Source organism: Nycticebus coucang, chromosome 21, assembly GCF_027406575.1.
Source record: "Nycticebus coucang isolate mNycCou1 chromosome 21, mNycCou1.pri, whole genome shotgun sequence".
Taxonomy (NCBI): Eukaryota; Metazoa; Chordata; class Mammalia; order Primates; family Lorisidae; genus Nycticebus; species Nycticebus coucang.
In genome coordinates this window covers 7,462,705-7,482,284 of record NC_069800.1, presented here as the reverse complement: position 1 = coordinate 7,482,284, position 19,580 = coordinate 7,462,705, and the positions used below count along the sequence as shown (strand labels likewise).

General features: G+C 43.4%; 1 pseudogene; it reads right to left on the bottom strand.

The window, feature by feature from the left end:
* Positions 1 to 13,797: 13,797 nt before the first annotated feature.
* On the bottom strand, positions 13,798 to 14,984 carry LOC128574201 (plakophilin-4-like; annotated as a pseudogene).
* Positions 14,985 to 19,580: the final 4,596 nt, after the last annotated feature.

The window sequence follows — 19,580 nt, the reverse complement described above, 5'->3', positions numbered from 1 at the left end:
CAACTGATGCCACAGAGATACATGACATCATCTCTGAATACTACCAGAAACTCTATGCCCAGAAATTTGACAATGTGAAAGAAATGGATCAATATTTGGAATCACACTCTCTCCCTAGACTTAGCCAGGAAGAAATAGAGCTCCTGAACAAACCAATTTCAAGCACTGACATTAAAGAAACAATAAAAAAGCTTCCAACAAAGAAATGCCCTGGTCCAGATGGTTTCACACCAGAATTCTATCAAACCTTCAAGGAAGAGCTTATTCCCATATTGCAGAAATTATTCCAAAAAATTGAGGAGGAAGGAATCTTCCCCAAGATGTTCTACGAAGCAAACATCACCCTGATACCAAAACCAGGAAAAGACCCAAGTAAAAAGGAGAATTTCAGACAATTTCACTAACATAGATGCAAAAATTCTCAACAAAATCCTAGCCAATAGATTACAGCTTATCATCAAAAAAGTCATACATCATGATCAAGTAGGTTTCATCCCAGGAATGCAAGGATGGTTTAATATACATAAAGTCCATAAACATTATTCACTGTATTAACAAAAGCAAAAACAAACACCATATGATCCTCTGAATAGATACAGAAAAAGCATTCGATAAAATCTAGTATCCTTTTCTAATTAGAACACTGAAGAGTATAGGCATAGGTGGCACATTTCTGATACTGATGGAAGCTGTCTATGACAAACCCACAGCTAATATTTTTCTGAATAGATTAAAACTGAAAGCTTTTCCTCTTAGAACTGAAACCAGACAAAAACTGTCACCATTACTTTTCACCATAATGCTGGAAGTTCTAGCCAATACAATTAGGCAAGACAAGGAAACAAAGGGAATCCAAATGAGAGCAGAGAAGGTCAAACTCTCCCTCTTTGCTGACGACATGATCTTATACTTAGAGAACCCCAAAGACTCAACCACAAGACTCCTGGAATTCATCAAAAAATACAGTAATGTCTCAGGATATAAAATCAATGTCCACATCAGTTTCCTTTGTATACACCAACAACAGTCAAGATGAGAGGCTAATTAAGGACACAACCCCCTTCACCATAGCTTCAAAGAAACTGAAATACCTAGGAATATACCTAACAAAGGAGGTGAAGGACCTCTATAAAGAAAACTATGAAATCCTAAGGAAGGAAATAGCAGAGGATATTAATAAATGGAAGAACCTACCATGCTCATGGCTGTGAAATCAACATTGTTAAAATGTCTATACGTCTCAAAGCAATCTACCTATTCAATGCCATTCCTATTAAAATACCAACATTGTACTTTCAAGATGTGGAAAAAATGATTCTGTGTTTTGTATGGAACCAGAAAAAAATCCATATAGCTAAAGTAGTTCTTAGTAATAAAAATAAAGCCGAGGGCATCACCATACCAGAATTTTGGCTGTACTACAAAGCCATAGTGGTTAAGACAGCATGGTACTGGCACAAAAATAGAGACATAGACATTTGGAATGGAATAGAAAACCAGGAAATGAAACTAACATCTTATCAAACACCTAATCTTCAATAAACCAAACAAGAACATACCTTGGAGGAAAGACTCCCTATTCAATAAATGGTGCTGGGAGAACTGGATATCCACATGTAAAAGACTGAAACTGGATCCACACCTTTCTCCACTCACAAAAATTGATTCAAGATGAATAAAGGACTTAAATTTAAGGCACAAAACAATAAAAATACTCAAAGAAAGCATAGGAAAAACACTGGAAGATATTGGCCTGGGGAAAGACTTCATGAAGAAGACTGCCATGGCAATTGCAACAACAACAAACGACAAAAAACAAATGGGACTTCATTAAACTGAAAAGCTTCTGTATAGCTAAGGAGACAACAACCAAAGCAAAGAGACAACCTACACAATGGGAAAGGATATTTGCATATTTTCAATCAGACAAAAGCTTGATAACTAGGATTTATAGAGAACTCAAATTAATCCACATGAAAAAAGCCAACAATCCCTTATATCAATGGGCAAGAGACATGAATAGAACCTTCTCTAAAGAAGACAGACAAAAGGCTAATAAACATATGAAAAAATGCTAATCATCTCTAATTATTAGAGAAATGCAAATCAAAGCCACCCTGAGATACCATCTAACCCCAGTGAGAATGGCCCACATCACAAAATCTCAAAACTGCTGATGCTGGTGCTGGCGCAGATGTGGAGAGAGGGGAAAACTTTTACATTGCTGGTGGGACTGCAAACTAGTACAACCTTTCTGGAAGGAAGTATGGAGAACCCTGAAAGAACTCAAGCTAGACCTCCCATTTGATTCTGCAATCACATTACTGGGCATCTACACAGAAGGAAAAAAAATCCTTTTATCATAAAGACACTTGCACTAGACTGTTCATTGCAGCTCAATTTACAATCACCAAAATATGGAAACAGCCTAAATGCCCACCACCCCAGGAATGGATTAACAAGCTGTGGTGTATGTACACCAAAGAATACTATTCAACTGTTAAAAAAAAAAAAAAAAAAAAGGCTTTACATCCTTTGTACTAACCTGGATGGAAGTGGAACACATTATTCTTAGTAAAGCATCACAAGAATGGAGAAGCATGAATCCTACATACTCAATTTTGATATGAGGACAATTAAGGACATGGTGGTGGTGGGGAAGGGGAGAGAAGAGAGAGAAAGGAGGAGGGTTGGGTGGGGAAAGGAAGAGCATAGAGAGGAAAGGAGGGAGGGGTGGGGAAAGGAAGAGCAGAGAGAGGGAAGGAGGCAGGGGGGTGGGGCCCAGATGTGTGCCACTCCTTTTGGGGGCAAGACATGATTGTAAAAGGGACTTTACCTATCAAATGCAATCAGTGTAACCTAGTTTCTTGTATCCTCAATGAATCCTCAACAATAAAAATATATATATATGTGTGTGTGTGTGTGTATGTACCCAAAACTGATAGAATTATATGGATGAGAAAATCACATTAAAAATGGGAAGTCATTAATTGAGAGAGGGTTTCATCTGTCACGCAGGCTGGAGTGCTGGGGCCCCATCATAGCTCACTGTAAGCTTGCATTCCTGGATTCACATTGTCATCCTGCCTGGGCCTCCCTCTTGCCAAACGCCATCAGAGGTGCCTGTTGGTAAATGGAATGGGCTTACTTGGGCTACGACAGTCTGAGGCGGCAGTGGGCTGTTGTCTCAACAACCTGCCGCCTCCTCTGCATACTGAGCACCTGACAAAGGCAAGCAGCAGAGGTGCTGGTGGCAGAGAGCGGGCTTTATGTCCATTATTGTGACTTGCTCCACGCTTTCGACTGGGGGAATCTCGCTATGAGAGTCCATGCTGGACTCTTGATCTGTTTTTCCTTAAGGTTATTTTCTAGCTTTATGCCTGGCAGCTGGGTAAGAAAGTAGTAGGTTAAGTTGCCCAGAGGAAGGAAAATAAAAGAAAGAAATAAATTATTCAAGCCAGTAATCTCAGCACTTGGGAGGCCGAGGCAGGTGGATTGCCTGAACTCCCAGGTTCAAGACCAGCCTGAGCCAGAGGGAGGTCCTCTCCCTAAAAATAACCAGGTGCTGTAGCAGGCGCCTATAGTCCCAGCTACTTGGGAGGCTGAGGCAAGAGATTCACTTGAGCTCAGGAGTTTGAGGTTGCTGTGAGCTGTGATGCCACAGCACTCTACCATGGGTGACATAGTAAGCCTATCTAAAGAAAAAGAAGTTAATTCTAAACTTTTGAGACAGAACAAACTGAAAGTACACTGGAAGCAAATGGCTTCTCCGTGATGAGGCTAATGTCATAGCCTGGATGGTCCCCAGGGTGCGTTTACAGCCTAAGTAGCAGGGACTGCAGGTGCCCACCACCATACCTGACCGATTTTTTACATAGTGGGGTCTCACTATGTTGTCCAGGCTGTTCTTGAATTCCTGGGTTCATTCAAGTAGTCCTCCTGCCTTGGCCTCCCCAAAGTTCTGAGATTATCATTCTGGCCGTGGTGGAAAGTTTTTAAATCACTTCAAAACACAAGTCAAATACAAAAAAAAATTAACAAGAATAATCTAATATAAGGTAATAATTCAATCAGTTTCAAAGAACTGACCTCACACTAGGATGACCCACCATCCTGGGGCATTTTGCGTAGGACACTTTCTGCACTAAACCTGGCACCCCCCGGCGAATGAGGATGGGAGCCTACGTTAACTCTCTGGCTAGAAAGCAACTGTTAATAAAACATAAACCCATAAATATTTCAGTATTTGAAGATAAGAGCTCTTGTTTTCACAGGAAGTCACACATCGTGCGTAAAAGTCTCACTGTTCTTATTGGAATCATGTTGTGTGCTAGGTTAACCACTGGGCGCTAAACAACGGAAATTTCTTTTCTCACAGTTATGGAGATGAGAAGTCCAAGGTCAAGGTGTCGTCAGGGTTTCTCCACAGGCCCTTCTCTCCGGCTTGCAGCAGCCGCTATCTCTGTGAGTGGCTGCGTCTCTGCGCGTGCGTGCATGTGCCTGCGTATGCGTGCTTCCGTGGCTGCGTCTCTGCTAGCGGGTGTGCGTGTGCGTGTGCGTGCGCGTGCACACGCGTGCCTGCATATGCGTGCGTGCATCTGCATATGCGTGCGTGCATGGCTGTGTCTCTGCTTGCATTGTGCGTGGCTGCGTCTTTGCTCATGCGTGCATGCACCTGCGTATGTGTGTGTGCATGGTTGCGTCTCTGCTTGCCTGTGTGTCCCAGTCCTACTAAATAAGGATCCCACTTTAAGGCCTCTTCTAATCTGAATTAACCTCTCCATAAGGCTTTTCTCCAGATAACATCGCGTGGTGGTTTAGGGCTTCTTTGTGAATTTTGGGAGCTGGTAATCAATGCTAATCTCCCTCCTTGGCCTCTCTGAAACTCATGTCTTTCCTACATGCATGATGCCTTCTCATCATCCCATAGCCTCCAAGTCTTTTTTTTTTTTTTTTTTTTTTTGAGACAGAGTCTCACTATGTTGCCCTCTGTAGCGTGCTGTGAGCTCAAACTCCTGGGACCAAGCCATCCTCCTGCCTCAACCTCCCGAGTAGCTGGGACTGCAGGCGACCACCACAATGCCCGGCCAGTTTTTGGTCACAGTTGTCATTGGTGTTTGGCTGCCCGGGCTGGGTTTGAACCCATCAGCTCCAGTGTTGTGGCTGGTGCCCTAACCGCTGAGCTACAGGCGCAGAGCCAGTCCCGAAGTCTTAACCCATTTCAGTAACAATTCCAAGTTTAAATCAGGTATCTGTGAGTCACCTGGAGGCAAAATCCCTCCCCAGGTGTGAACCTATAAAGCCAAAGACAGGTGCTTCCAAAACACAACTGTGGGACAGGCATAGGACGGACATTCACACCCTAAGAGGAGAGACTGGAAAGAGGAAAGGGGCCATGGACACAGGCCAAGTCTAAATCCTAACAAGGTGAATTTAGATCCTCATGGTCAAGCATCAGCCTGGCTCCCCTGTGAGCATTGCCTGGGCCCTAGGTTGTGGCCCTTCCCCCGTGATGGAGCCACCTCCATACAGTTTTTCACTGTGATCCTGCCCCCAGAGGCCCTGGGTGGGGACTGCCTGGCCTCCCAGGCCCTGGTGGTCTCTGAATAGCCTTCAAGGTTGTTCTTCCCTTTCCTGAAGCATAAAGAGATTTCACAGTCAAATATCTTCATTGTCTTGTTCTGTAGAATCCCAGAATTCCAAAAGTTTTCCTTTATTTCATCCAGTCTGTTCTCCTTCATGCAAACTCACAGTGTCTCTGCTGGTATAACCCCCTCTCTATTTCTGGCTGCTGCCAAGATGGCTGATTAACTTCACGGTAATCTCCTTAGGGAGAGACTGTCCAGAGACACTCTTGGTGCTCTCTCCAGAACATGCTTAGCATTTTTTTTTTTTTTAATTTTGAAATAGGAATAGGCTGAGAATTTTTCAGATCTTCAATATTCACATTCTGGTTTCTTTTTGCTTAGCAGTACATTCAATTCCTGTCTCTCCTTTTGCATTTTATTGCAAGCAGTAGTGAGAAGCCAGGTTGCAACTATACCATCTTGCTTGAAAGCCTTCTCAGCTAGTTTCCCCATTTTATCACTCCTAAGTTTTACCTTCCACAAAACAGTAGAACCAAATCTAATCTAGTTGTCTGCCTCCTTCCAACCAAGATGGCCTCTCCTCCAGCATCCAGCACACTAACCATTTCCTTTTAAATTTTTGGATTTTTTTCAGTGCCAACATAATTGTTGTTGCCTTTTTAGCTTCAAATTCCAATTGCTGAGTCAGGGGACATGCACCTGTCATCCCAGCAACTCTGAAATCTGAGGCAGGAGCTCAAGTCCACTCTGAGCAACATAGTGAGACTGTCTTATAAAAATTTCATTTGCTTATTGCTGGCATGATAGGAAAATAACTGACCTTTGTACACTGACTTTGTGTTCTGCCACCTTATTGTCGTTGCTTGTTAGTTCCAGGGAAGTTTTTTTGTTGATTCTTTGGTATTTTCCACACAGGCTTTCATGTCATCTGTAAACAAAAACTGTTGTATTTCTTCCTTCCGATCGACATGTAGGACAGAGCATTGGGTTAAAAGTTCTAGGCACTAGGAACAGAGTAATCTGGACAGAACCCCAGCATCACTGCTGGCCCCGAGGATGGAAAACAACACTTGCTAGACACTGCTCACTGTCCAGGCCTAAGTCACACTTACCAGTGATAAGGCTGAGGTTAAGAAGTGCAGTAGGGCAGTGCCTGTGGCTCAGTGAGTAGGACACTGGCCCCATATACCGAGAACGGCGGGTTCAAACCGAGCCCCAGACAAAGTGCAACAAAAAATAACCGGACATTGTGGCAGGCGCCTGTAGTCCCAGCTACTCAGGAGGCTGAGGCAAGAGAATTGCCTAAGCCCAGGAGTTGGAGGTTACTGTGAGCTGTGACACCACAGTACTCTACTGAGGGTGATAAAGTGAGACTCTGTCTCTCTAAAAAAAAAAGAAGTGCTTTAAACAGAATGTGTTAGGAGTCAATTATACAGTTCAAGAAAAACTCCTTGTTTCTTAACCTCGACTCTCTCTATGAAACTTGCCCCTGTGCTGTATTTTCTCATGCCTGAGACTTTGATAAAAGCCTGTGTGGATCGTGGGGAAGGGCCACCCCCTCGTCTCCTCGCGTAGGGAGCTGGCTGGTGTTGGCCTCTCCAGGGCCCCTCAGTCCTGGCAAAGGGACTGAGTAGGTGTCATTATTTTGTGTAAAGTTGCACCAACATTTACATACCTTTTCTGTCCTTGTGCTGTCTTACCGTAAGTCCTATAACTAGGAATTCCTAAATGAAGTTGAATAGGAAAGAGGGATGAGAGTGGAAATCCTTGTTCTGTTCCTAATTTTAGGAGGAAAGAGTCCAGTTTCTCACTATTTAGTATGATTTTTTTTTTTTTGAGACAGAGACTCACTTTATCGCCCTCAGTAGAGTGCTGTGATGTCACAGCTCACAGCAACCTCAAACTCTTGGGCTTAAGCAATTCTCTTGCTTCAGCCTCCCAATTAGCTGGGGCTATAGGCACCCACCAAAATGCTGGGCTATTTTTGATTGTAGTTGTCATTGTTTTTGGCAGGCCCGGGCTGGGTTCAAACCGGCCAGCTCCGGAGTATGTGGCTGGTGCCCTAGCCACTGAGCTACAGGCACTGAGCCTAATATGATTTTTTAAAACATTTTTATTTTTTAGGGACAAGGTCTCACTCTTCTGCCCAGTCTGGAGTGCAGTAGTGTGGTCACAACTCATTATGAGGCAGGGGATAGAAGCAGAACCAGACTCTGCCCTGGGAACTCTGTACAGGCATTAGCCAGGCCATCTGCAAAAAGTATGAAACTCCTAATTACAACCCCCACTGTAGCAGATGTTCCTGTTATTGACATGCCCTTCAGAGGATGCATGTTGAGCCGAGGTAGTAACCTTGTAACTTCCTTGACAGTCTGTTGTCTTTGAGGATGGGTGGCCTTGCACCAAGGGCATGAGCCGGCCTGACCTTCCCTGAACCACAAGATTTTCACATCCACCCAAGCCCTAAAAATGTACAAAAAGGCAGCCAGAATTTGAGTTGGTGGGCTTGGTTCTGGGGGCACTAGTACGCCAAAAGTCCTGACCAGTGAATAAAGCCACTTCCTCTTTAAACTGGTGCCTTAGAGTCTTTTTGTCTGCGTGAGCTCCTGCTACAATGACAGCCTCAAACTCCTGGGCTGAAGGGACGTCCCCACCACCTCCTCCTGAGTAGCTGGAAGGACAGCATGTGATGCTGTGCCTGCTACTGGGTTTCTGCAGATGCTCTTTATCAAGGTGAGGAAGCTCCTCTCTACTTCCAGTTTCCTGAGAGTCTTATTAGGAAGGTGGACGGGATTTTGTAAAGGTGCTTTCTGCATCTAGGGCCATGATCCTATGATGCTCTTTCTTTAGCTTGTTCATGGGAAGGAGGACTTTGATTTCTGAACACTGAGCCGGCCTTGTACACACAGAGTTAGTCCATGGGGCTGTGGGAAAGGAAACTCATGTCATCAATTTACTCTGACAAGTGTTTTCAAAACAGCATGAATAAAAGGATGGACGTTTGGAGATTTTGTAGTTAAAATCTTGGGAAAAAATTACAAATCTATGTAAGGACTGTAGAACCCAGGCAGATATAAAAATGAAAGTGACTTGATTTGTAGTGATTTTGTTACTGTGGGTAATGTTTTCTGTCTTTAACTTAGAGCAGTCAGTATTGCAAAAAGCTTTTTAAAAACATCAGTGGTGAATCCCTGCAGAGTTTTAAAAAGCTCCTTATAGTTCCCTAAAAATATGTTTCTGTTTCAAAACTCATTTTCTGGTTTCTAGCTTAAAAGTTAAAATTCCATCAAATAATACTGTTTTTCACTAACATCAGAAATACTTTCTCTAAACTCTATTGCTTTTTCTTTTTTCATTATTGATTAAAAAAACCCCTAAAGATACAATTCAATTTTCCCCCTAACATTCTAGTATTTTGTGGGTACAGCAGATATTATAAGGAGGGTTGAGGCATTGAACTTGTAGGCAAGTTAAAAAAAAAATATCTGTTGCCCCTCTGCCTGTGTCTGTCCATCACCACTTGGATCTGGCTAATAATTCCTCTGAACTTGCTGTTCTACAGACAAAACTACTGGTCTCTGTTTTGGGTCTCTCTTTTATTGCAACTCTAATTTCTTTTTTGTTTCTTTTTGAGATAGAGTCTCACTTTGTCACACTCAGTAGAGTGCTGTAGAATCATAACTCAAAGCAACCTAAAACTCCTGGGCTCAAGCAATTCTCTTGCCTCAGCCTCCCCAGTAGCTGGGACTACAGGTACCTGCACAACGCCCGTCTATTTTTAGAGACGGGGTCTCCCTCTTGCTTAGGCTGGTCTCTAGGAACTTATGAGCTCAGGCAATCCACCCGCCTCGGCCTCCCGGAGTCCTGGAGTTATAGGCGTGAGCCACCACACCCAGCTGCAACTCTTGATTATTGCAACTCCAGAAAACACTTTGAAAAGAAAACAGCACTAAATTTCCCAGAACAATTGTTTTTAATAAACAAATTTCAAAACCAAAAATCTATGTTCAGAAATATCACAAGGAAATGCTCATTACTGTATTTTTTTCAGTTTCAATTATTTTCAACATCATTTAGAGTTTGACATTTTGTATCAATAAACTTAATTGCCCACTATGTCCAAGTTATCTTTGTAGACACTTTGGGAAATATGAAAATGAAACAGATTAGGTCTTGGTCCTCGCAGCGCGGAATTCCTGACAGTTTAAACACCACCTCTGATGGCTGTGAGAGCAATACCAGCAGAGGAAGGAAGGAGGGCAGTAGAGCTTGTGGAGAAGAGGGCATTTGAACCTAGATGCAAAGTAGCTGCAGGGGAAAGGATTTTTTTAGGAAGAGCTCTGGAGAGAAAATGAACCAATAGCATATATATTCAGGATAGAGAAATTTATCTTAAGGAATTTATTCATGCAATTATGGAGGTTGACAAATGAAAAATCTGCAGGGTAGGCCAGCAGGCTAGAGACTCAGGGAAGAGCAGTGGCTGATGTGCAAGGCAGAACCCCTCCCCCACTGAGGGGTCAGTCTTTTTTCACTAGGTCCTCCAACCAATTGGACTAGGGCCACTCACATTGTGGAGTGCAGTCTCAAAGTATACTGGTTCAAATGTTCATCTCATCTAAAAAATACCTTCACAGAAAAACCTAGAACAATGTTTGACCAACTATCTGGGTACTGTGCCTAGCCAAGTTGACATATGAAAGTGCCCATTATGGCAGCGTAAGTGTGTTTTCAGGCTCAGGGAAGAACTAAAGACTCATGTAGGGATAATGTGTAGCAGAGATAATTCAGGAGCAAGGTCAGAGAGAAGGAGAAGGGCATGGTCTAGGACCTTAGAAAGAAGGATGGGGAAGGACAGAAAAGGATGGGTTAGGTGCTAAAGAATTTTGAGATGAAAATAGAAAAGCTGATGTCTGGCTTGGTGCCTGTAGCTCAGTGGCTAGGATGCCAGCCACACACACAGGAGCTGGCGGGTTTGAATCCAGCCTAGGCCTGCAAAACAACAATAAGAACTACAACCAAAAAGTAGCTGGGCATTGTGGCGGGTGCCAGTAGTCCCAGCTACTCGGGAGGCTGAGGCAAGAGAATCACTTAAGCTCAAGAGTTTGAGGTTGCTGTGAGCTGTGATGTCATAGAACTCTAACAAGGGTGACAAAGAGAGACTCTGTCTCAAAAAAAAAAGAAGAAGAAAAGAAAAGCTGATGTCAGATAGCTTTGGTCTCTTGGGGAACAGTGAGATATATGTTGGAGGCCAAGTTTGGGAGCTGGTGATAACAGCAAGTATGTCCTGGAGACAAGGGTGGGGGTTGAGGGTTTGGAAAAATATTTGGAAGGAACAGCACTCAGCATTAACTTTGTTTGAAGAAATCTTAAACTTAAGTTGGCTTTCTGCTCTCTTCCTTTTGTTTTTTCCAGCCTACTCTCTAAAAGAGGTGAGCTGTGGAATTACACCAGCTGGAATTTCAGTCCAGGAACCCACTCACTAACACACTGGATGACCTTGGGAAAATTACCTCTGAATTCTTATAGTCTTGGTTATGAAGATTAAATAAAATAAATTACTTGTGTAAAAAATGTCCAGGATAGTGAGTTGCAGTAAATGAGGAACAAATGTGCCTCTCAAGGGACATTTGGTGACATCCGGAGACATTTTGGGTCATCATACTGAGGGTGGGGCAGAAGGTACCACTGCCTCCATCCAGTGGGCAGAGGCTGGACGCTGGTGACTGTCTTAACCACTCAGATGGCAAAGAATCACCCAGGCCAACATGTCACTGTCTGAGGCGGTATAAATAAAGGCTGGTTTCTGTTTATATATGAATCATAGAAGCCAAATTGAGTAGCATTTTTCCCATAAGTGGCCACATCTGAAGGTTTATTTTCAAAAATGTTGAAAATGCTGCTTTTAAAGAAGTTTAAAGTGTAATTCAGAGACACAAAAAAAGTAAACTCTATTCAGAAATTCTTACACAGATAAAATATGAAAAAAGAATTAACAAATTCAAGAAATACCAAAGCCCAGCTCCCTGCTGCCCCTTTTGACAATCTCCGGGCAAGGACAGACTCCGGTGCACTGTCCTCTGATCTGAGGGAAAGATTCCAGGGAAACAAGATTTGGATTTGCATTTGCAAATGTATTTACACTTCTTTCTTTCTTTTTTTTTTTTAAAGAAGATGTTAATTTTATTATATAACATATTAACAAGTTTTGCAAATAAAACCTAAAACAAAGTAAAAAGACAAATGATAAAATGGAAAAAAAAATACTGGAGAAGTATATTATCAATGGCTAATTTATCTCAAGTACAAAGAGCTTTTACAAATTACAAAATAGACAAATGACCTGAACCAGAGCTTAATAAGAAAATGCCTAATATACATCTACATGAAATCTTCAATCTCAATTGTAATTCAATAATGGCCATTTAAAACACTAAGGTAAAGCTTTTATCTACCAGACTGGCAAAGATGAAAAACTTGCAATACACAGCACTGGTGAAAAGTATAGGGAAACAGGCACACCCTTAAATTACTGGCAGAAATCTATGTAACCTTCTTGGGAGGTTACAATTCAGGAATATCTCACAAAGCAAAAATAAGCGTTTTGATGCAGCAATTTTACTTTAAAAAATAGATCCCATAATTAGTACCTAAGTGAAATACACAAAAAGAATGTGTAGTGCCTCATATCTAATAGCTAAAAATGTCCAATAACCCAAATGTTCATTAACAGGAAAGTGATTAACCATACCTATAAAAATGGGAGTCCTATGCATTTATTAAGAAAAAATGAGGCAGAGGTCTTAGACATATATATATCTTAGACATATATATAAGACATATATATCTTAGACATATTAGACATATATTAGACATATTATATCTAATTCTATTTATATATAATACAATTATATATATAAATAATTATATATAAATAATATAATAAAATAAATAAAATAATTATATATAAATATATCTAATTATATCATATCTAATATTAGACATATATATCTTAGACATATTAGACATATATATATCTTAATATATATATGTATATATATATGTACACTACCAAAATACATATATATATTAGAGACAGAGTCTCCCTTTGTTGCCCTCGGTAGAGTGCTGTGGCATCATAACTCACAGTAACCTTTTGGGCTTAGGAGATTCTCTTGCCTTAGCTTCCTGAGTAGCTGGGACTATAGGCACCCGCCACAATGGCTAATTTTTGTTGTTGTTGTTGCAGTTTGGCCGGGGCTGAGTTCAAACCTGCCAACCTTCGGTATGGGGCTGGTGCCCTGCTTACTGAGCCACAGGCTCCGCCCAGGTCTTAGACATATTAAGTGAAAAGAACAAGGTAAAGGAAGATACATATGACGAAATCTCATCAGTACAAAAGAAAGCACAGTGTATGCACGTTTGTATGTAATGAATCTACTCATATATGCAAACGAATGTTCCTGAAAATACTATATAAACAGATGGTGGGTGTGGCTGAGGATAGAAGACAACCTCGGGACTTGCACTTCTGATTTCATATTTTCTGTATAATCTTAACTTTTACTACTCTGTATGTTACTTTTAAAATAAAAACACCAAAAATAAATGTCATTTTACTTTAAAGTACAAAGTCTTTACCTTATAGGGGAAACTCTTTGTGCAAAACCCCGACGGGAACAGCTATGACATCAGGGATCTGGTGTGTTTCTGGTTTAATCAGAGTGGCACTTACGGATAACTCATAAAAGCTTTGTGCAATTCCTATTGGGATGCCCAAATCAAGGCAGTAGGGCACGAAATTCATATTCTGGTGTACACTACCAAAATATTTCTAAAGAAAAAAATTCAAATATTTAAACAGATATTCTGATACCACCTTTTAATATAACTTACATATATGTATAGGGGTAGACCTGGAAAATCTTTCATTAAAAAAAAAAAAATCAGTGAACAGTTTAGAATGCCAACCAATTCATCTAAAATGCAAAGTATATATATTTTAAACCCTAATATTTTGAAGGGGAAAAACGTATCCATCACAAAAAGAGTTCTGCTGGTATGAGTTTATACAATTTTATGGAGTTAAGAATTACAGAACCTGAAAGACCCATTAACCTGAAGTTGATGATGTGAATTTTGAGATTAAAAACATGAGCTTTTTACACATTAGCATTCTGTTTCAGCTACAGTTGCAGGAGAGATTTCCTCACTGGGCTGTATGTAGTGCGGTCACCTTGCACTCACCTGTCACGCTGTCTGGCCCAGGTGGAACCATCCTCTCATAAATGTCATACTGCTGCTGTTCAAATTGCTCCATGTCATGAACAGTCCTTTGCAGTGAGGGTCCCAGATGCTATGGTAGGGCAGTCATCCCTGAGTGTTTGGGGGATGACGGCCCCACCTGGCCTTGGGATGGGGAAGCTACCAGAGTCTGTGCATCCATAAGGGTCAGCGGGGACCCTACTCTGGCGGTGGTTGGGTACTGAGGGGTTGGTCCGTTGGGGTTGGAGGTCTGCCGGGAGGTGACTGACCCAATTCGCCGAATCGCTGTTGGGGAGGCAGGTCTCTGTGAGTACGGAGAGGCTGCCCGCTGAGCAGGTAATGTGGTGGAGGAGTATGCAGTGGGGTTCAGAGGTCGGGGGTCAGTCACTGATGGAGAGCCAAATCCACTACCCAGAGAAGTTCTCGGTGACCCCAGTGAAGGAGACACGCCTGTGCTGATAACACAGGAAGGAGACTGTGCTCTCGATGGAACTGAACTAACTCTCCTCATGGCCCGACTGGCTACTGATGGCTGAACCAATGTTTGTCCTTCAGCTCTTGAATTCCTCACCAAATGGTTATTAGTTGATCCTATGAATGAATGCTGCTGTCTATTATCTGTCTTGCTCACATTCTGGCTATTGTGAAAACTCCCTGCTTCCTGGTATCCACTGTCGGAATAAGAATTCATTTGTGTTGAACTTCTTGAGTTACCCAAGGATCCCTCACTTTCATGGAGAGATGTCTGTTCTGGTGAATAGAGGGTCCCTTGTTCCGGCTCTGTCCTGGTGAGATAGTTGTTAGGATGGGCAGCACCAGAAACTCTAGGTTTGCTTACACCAGTATTTGGCACATCTGTTGATCTCCAAGGAAATGACTTCTCTGTTGAGCTGGTGCTGACGATGCTTGATGATTCTGTTCCAAGCCTACATCTTTCTAGCTGACTGGCAACAATCTGCCTTTCCACTTCTAGTTCTCGGATGAGTCGTTGAAACTGAAGCTCCTGCTCCTTCACGGAAGCTAGAATAGTGGTGGCTATGGTCTCGGGTTCCATGCCGGGCCAGTGGAGGCAGCGTCCTGGCGGGTCTGGGGTTGCCTCTCCACCAGTGAGGCCTGCTCAGGAGCTGGCATTCCTCTTTTAATGTTCCATACATGCGTGCTGTACATATTCATTAGTAAGCTTTCTAGCTTAGGCAGCGGCTGTCTTCGCTCCAGGGATCAGGGACATCAGCGCTGAGGGGTCGCTGCTGCGGCACCTGAAAATATTAAAAAAGTGTGGCGGCCAGGCGGCAGCCCGCCCCCCCTCCCCCACCCGCCCCCTCCCCCGGACTGCTCTCCCACCACCCCCGGCAGCGGCGGTGGCCAAATTGCCCCTCCACCCCTTGCCCACGGTGCAGCCTCCGCGGCAGGCCTCGACGCCGACTCAGCCCGGGAGCCCCCTCTACTGCCCAGAGGCCGCCGCCGCCGCCCGCCCAGCCGCCAGCCCGCCTGCCCGGCCAGCCCCTACACTTCTTTCTAATATTACTGATCTATTCAGAAAAGAAAGAACTCAGAAAATCAAATGATTACATTTTATCCTGTCTTATGTGGAATTTCTTAGCTATAACTGTAACACCTTCAGGCATTTCAGTGTCAACAGAGCACAGCCTTAAACAGAACAACCCGTACCTTTGGTTCTCCAGGAGCGCAGACGCTGAACAAATAGTGATCTTAGTTTTTCAAAAACAGTTTGATCATATTTGTATCAGAAGTTCACATTGTTTCCACTAAATTTGGGGAGAAGGAAGCAGCAACTCTGTCCTTACCTGGCCTCTGCTAATGCTGTCACTCCCAAATCTCACACTCATTTAATCTTTCTCTTTACCTTGCAGGTAAAACTTGGCAGAACAAACAAAACTTGCAGAAAGTTAATGAAAAAAGAGCTTTTATTTGGTAAATTCAGCGTGGCCAAGGGGTTTGAAACTATGTTTTAAACTAAGAAGTCCAGTCAGCTAATCAGAGGAAGAGGAAGGGGAGTGGGTGGGGAGGCAGAGTGGGGACACGGGAGAGGGGGCTGTTTGGACATTGGGGAGAACCCGAGGCTGTGGCTGAAATCATCAACAGTGCGATTTTGAAGACCAGCTGCTGTCTGCAGGGAGCCAGCCGTGAGCCAGCAGCGTCAGGGGTCGCTTTTTCCTCGACACCCAGAATGACCTTTCAGGATTGAGATTATCATCCCATTTTTCAAATAAGAAAACTTAGACTGGGTGGCTCGTGTGGCTCAGTGGGCAGGGTGCCAGCCCCATATACCGAGGGTGGGGGGGGTTCAAACCCAGCCCCGGCCAAACTGCTACAAAAAGAAATACCTGGGCATTGTGGCAGGTCTCCATAGTCCCAGCTACTTGAGAGCCTGAGGCAAGAGAATTGCCTAAGCCCAGGAGTTGGAGGTTGCTGTGCGCTGTGATGTCATAGCACTCTACTGAGGGTGACAAAGTGAGACTCTGATTCTACAAAAAGAAAAGAAAAAAAGAAAACTCAGACTGAGAGAGAGAGAGAGACATTATGTGCCTGAGTCCACCCAGCTGGTAAAGTAGGATTTAAACCTAATATGAGAAGATGTTGACTGAAAAATAGACTTTTTCTTTGCAGTTTTTGTTTTTGGCTGGGGCTGGGTTTGAACCCACCACCTCCGGTATGTGGGGCCAGTGCCCTAATCACTGAGCCACAGGCACTGCCCTGAAAAACAGACTTTATGTTTGTTTACAGTGAAAACAGAATTACTGTGGGTTTTTTAAAAAATTGATAAACTTCATTTTTAAAAGCAGTTTTAGATTCACATATTGTGAGGTTATTCTAGTTCTATAAATAAGCAATATAGTTTTTATATTAAAAAAGTAAAATTAGTTGGAATCCTTCAAACTCCCTGTAACAATCTCATGAAATTTTTGTTTTTTTGAGGCGGGGTTTGGCTCTGTCATCCCAGCATCATGGCAGCTTATGGCAGCCTCCTGAGTAGCTGGGACTATAGAGGCATGTTACTGCACCGGGCTAATTTTTATAGAAGCAGGGTCTCGCTCTTGCTCAGGCTGATCTGGAACTCCAGGCCTCAGGTGATCCTCCTGCCTTGGCCTCCAAATGTACTAAGATTATAGATGTGAGCCACCGTGACTAAACTTCAGCCTTCATGCATGTTCTGTTTCGTTATAAACATATATGCAATTTGAGAAAAAGCAGAGTCATATACATTTTTAAACATTCAAAAACAATTTTTAATGCAAATTTTTTGCTTTCTCCTGACAGCCTTCCTTTTATTACTCCCACATTTGAAAATACCATATAATATTGTCTATACCTACTCCTTTATCACAGCATACACACATGTATGTATGTATGTGTACGCAATCTATCCAAGGGATTGATTACCTTACCCAGGTTCCTCCCTGCACTTTTTTTTTTTAATTTTTTATTTTTTTGAGACACGGTCTCATTTTGTTGCCCTCACTAGAGTACCATGGCATCATAGCTCAAAGCAACCTCAAACTCTTGGGCTCAAGCAATCCTCTTGCCTCAACCTCCCAGTACAGGCACCTGCCACAATGCCCGGCTATTTTTAGAGATGGGGTCTCGCTCTGGCTCCAGCTGGTCTTTAACCTGTGGGCTTCGGCAATCCACCCACCTCAGTCTCCCAGAGTGCTGGGATTACAGGGTGAGCCACTGTGCCTGGCCCCACCCTGCATTTCATGTAACCACCTTCTGAGCAGCTCCCTCTAATGCAGCTGGGTGGATGGCGTTTATTCCTGGTACAGCAGGCCCCAAAGTGTAGGTACACCCTCCTGATGGGCATTTACTTTAGTTCCACTTTTCTGCTGCTGAGAGAGGATACCCGGGAAAAGGGAGGTCTGAGAGAACAAAGGTCTCCCCAAGGAGGCTGCAAGGATACTCCTGCAAGGTCTGCTCCATGGTGACTCAGCTCTTAGGAATTTGTAGAAACTTAGCTTGTTGGGGCCTGGCAACTAACTGCTTGCTTCTACTTCTATAAAACTTCAAGCCCCGCTTCTCCAGCTTGATTTAAACTGACCAATGAGAAAGGAACCTGCTGGCTGAAACTTTTGACTAGACATAAAAGGAAAAGACTGAGCCAGTGGGGGAGCACAGACATTCAGACTAGTCTGCCATCACTCCACCAGCTGGAATAAGGCCCTTCCTCTATTAAACATGGTGTTTGGGTGTTCTTCCTCTCCATCAGGCCTCATCTTCCTGCAACACTGCTATGCAAAAATGGTTGCAATAAATATCGTTGCACATGGTCTTATTTTGAGCTCTTAAATTTTCCCTTTCCTTCTTTTATTCTCTACATTCAGTCATCAGCTCACTCAGTTTTGTCCCCTTCCCAACTCCAGGGCTATTGCCTAGTTCAAACTTTCATAAGATCAGCCTGAACTACTGTACAATCCTCTGAGCTGTGCTTTCTGCTACAAGTTTAATTCTTCTCTTTTACATCTCTTTATCTTTCAACAATTCCTTCAGGTTCCAGGACTGTCTTTCTAATACATATGCAAATGTTGCTGAACTTTTCTGGCAGCTTCCTACCATGGAAATAGCATCCTGGGCTAAACAGTAAGATAAAGAATCCTGTCCTGGAGAGGACAGATGGAAGCCCAGGCGCAGTCTGGATATGGAGCCGGCAGTAAGGATTGGCCACACCACCTGTCTCTCTAGACTGCCGGCCCCTGCTCAGCTCTGACTGACGATTGCCACCAGGGAATGTGGACCACACTTGCCTATTATTATTTTTTTTACAATAAACCTAGAACTCAGGATTTTAATGGAAACCTTCCAATTAAACACCTGCGATCTGAAACTTTTGTCCTGCAGGATGGAATGTGGCCCAGGAAGCTGGCCACTCCCATCTCTCTCTGCTCCTGTCCACATCTGTCCTCTCCTCACTGATAACCACCTGCTGTTTGTTCATCCACCTGATGTCACTCAGATGTTATGAGGGTTGATTTAACTGATGCTCTGTCTCTGGAGCTGGTCAGAGTCTCAGGACATAATGAGAAAGGAAAAGCAGAGGATGACATGGAAGTGACATTAGAGGCACCCAGGTCCACTGCCTCTCCTGGTGTTGCAGGAAGACCAGGCCTGATGGAGAGAAAGAGCACCCAAACACCACGTTTATAAGAGGAAGGACTTTATTCACCAGCTGGGAGCTCACAGCATAGAAGAATTCCAAATGGCCACGCTCCCCGACTGGCTTGGTCTTTCCCTTTCTATCGACAGTCAAAAAGTTCCACCCCACAGGCACCCTTCTCATTGGCCAGTTTGAATCAAGTGGGAGATGCTATTCCAGCCCCTACAGAACTACAGGATTTCACAGAACTTGGAAATTTTCAAGTTCCAGGAAGTTAAGTTTACAAATTCCTAAGAGCTGAGTCACCATGGAGAGGACCCTGCAGGTGTATCCTTGAGAAGGAGGTCACCTTGAGAAGCCCTGTTCTCCTGGACCTCACCCTTCTTGGGTATCCTCTCTCACTGGGAGTTGCAGTGGTGACCTCCGTCACAAGCCACTGTGCTCTGCTCCACTGGCCGCTTCTCCAAGGCCCTGGACTCGGAATTCTAGCTCTACTTCTGAGCACCTGCCCTGTGCCAGGCTACAGGTGGGGCTGCTCTCCTACCTCTTACGTCTCCCTCTTAAACTGCTCTTCCAGATAAGTTTTATGACACATTTTCACATGAGGGAACTGAGAG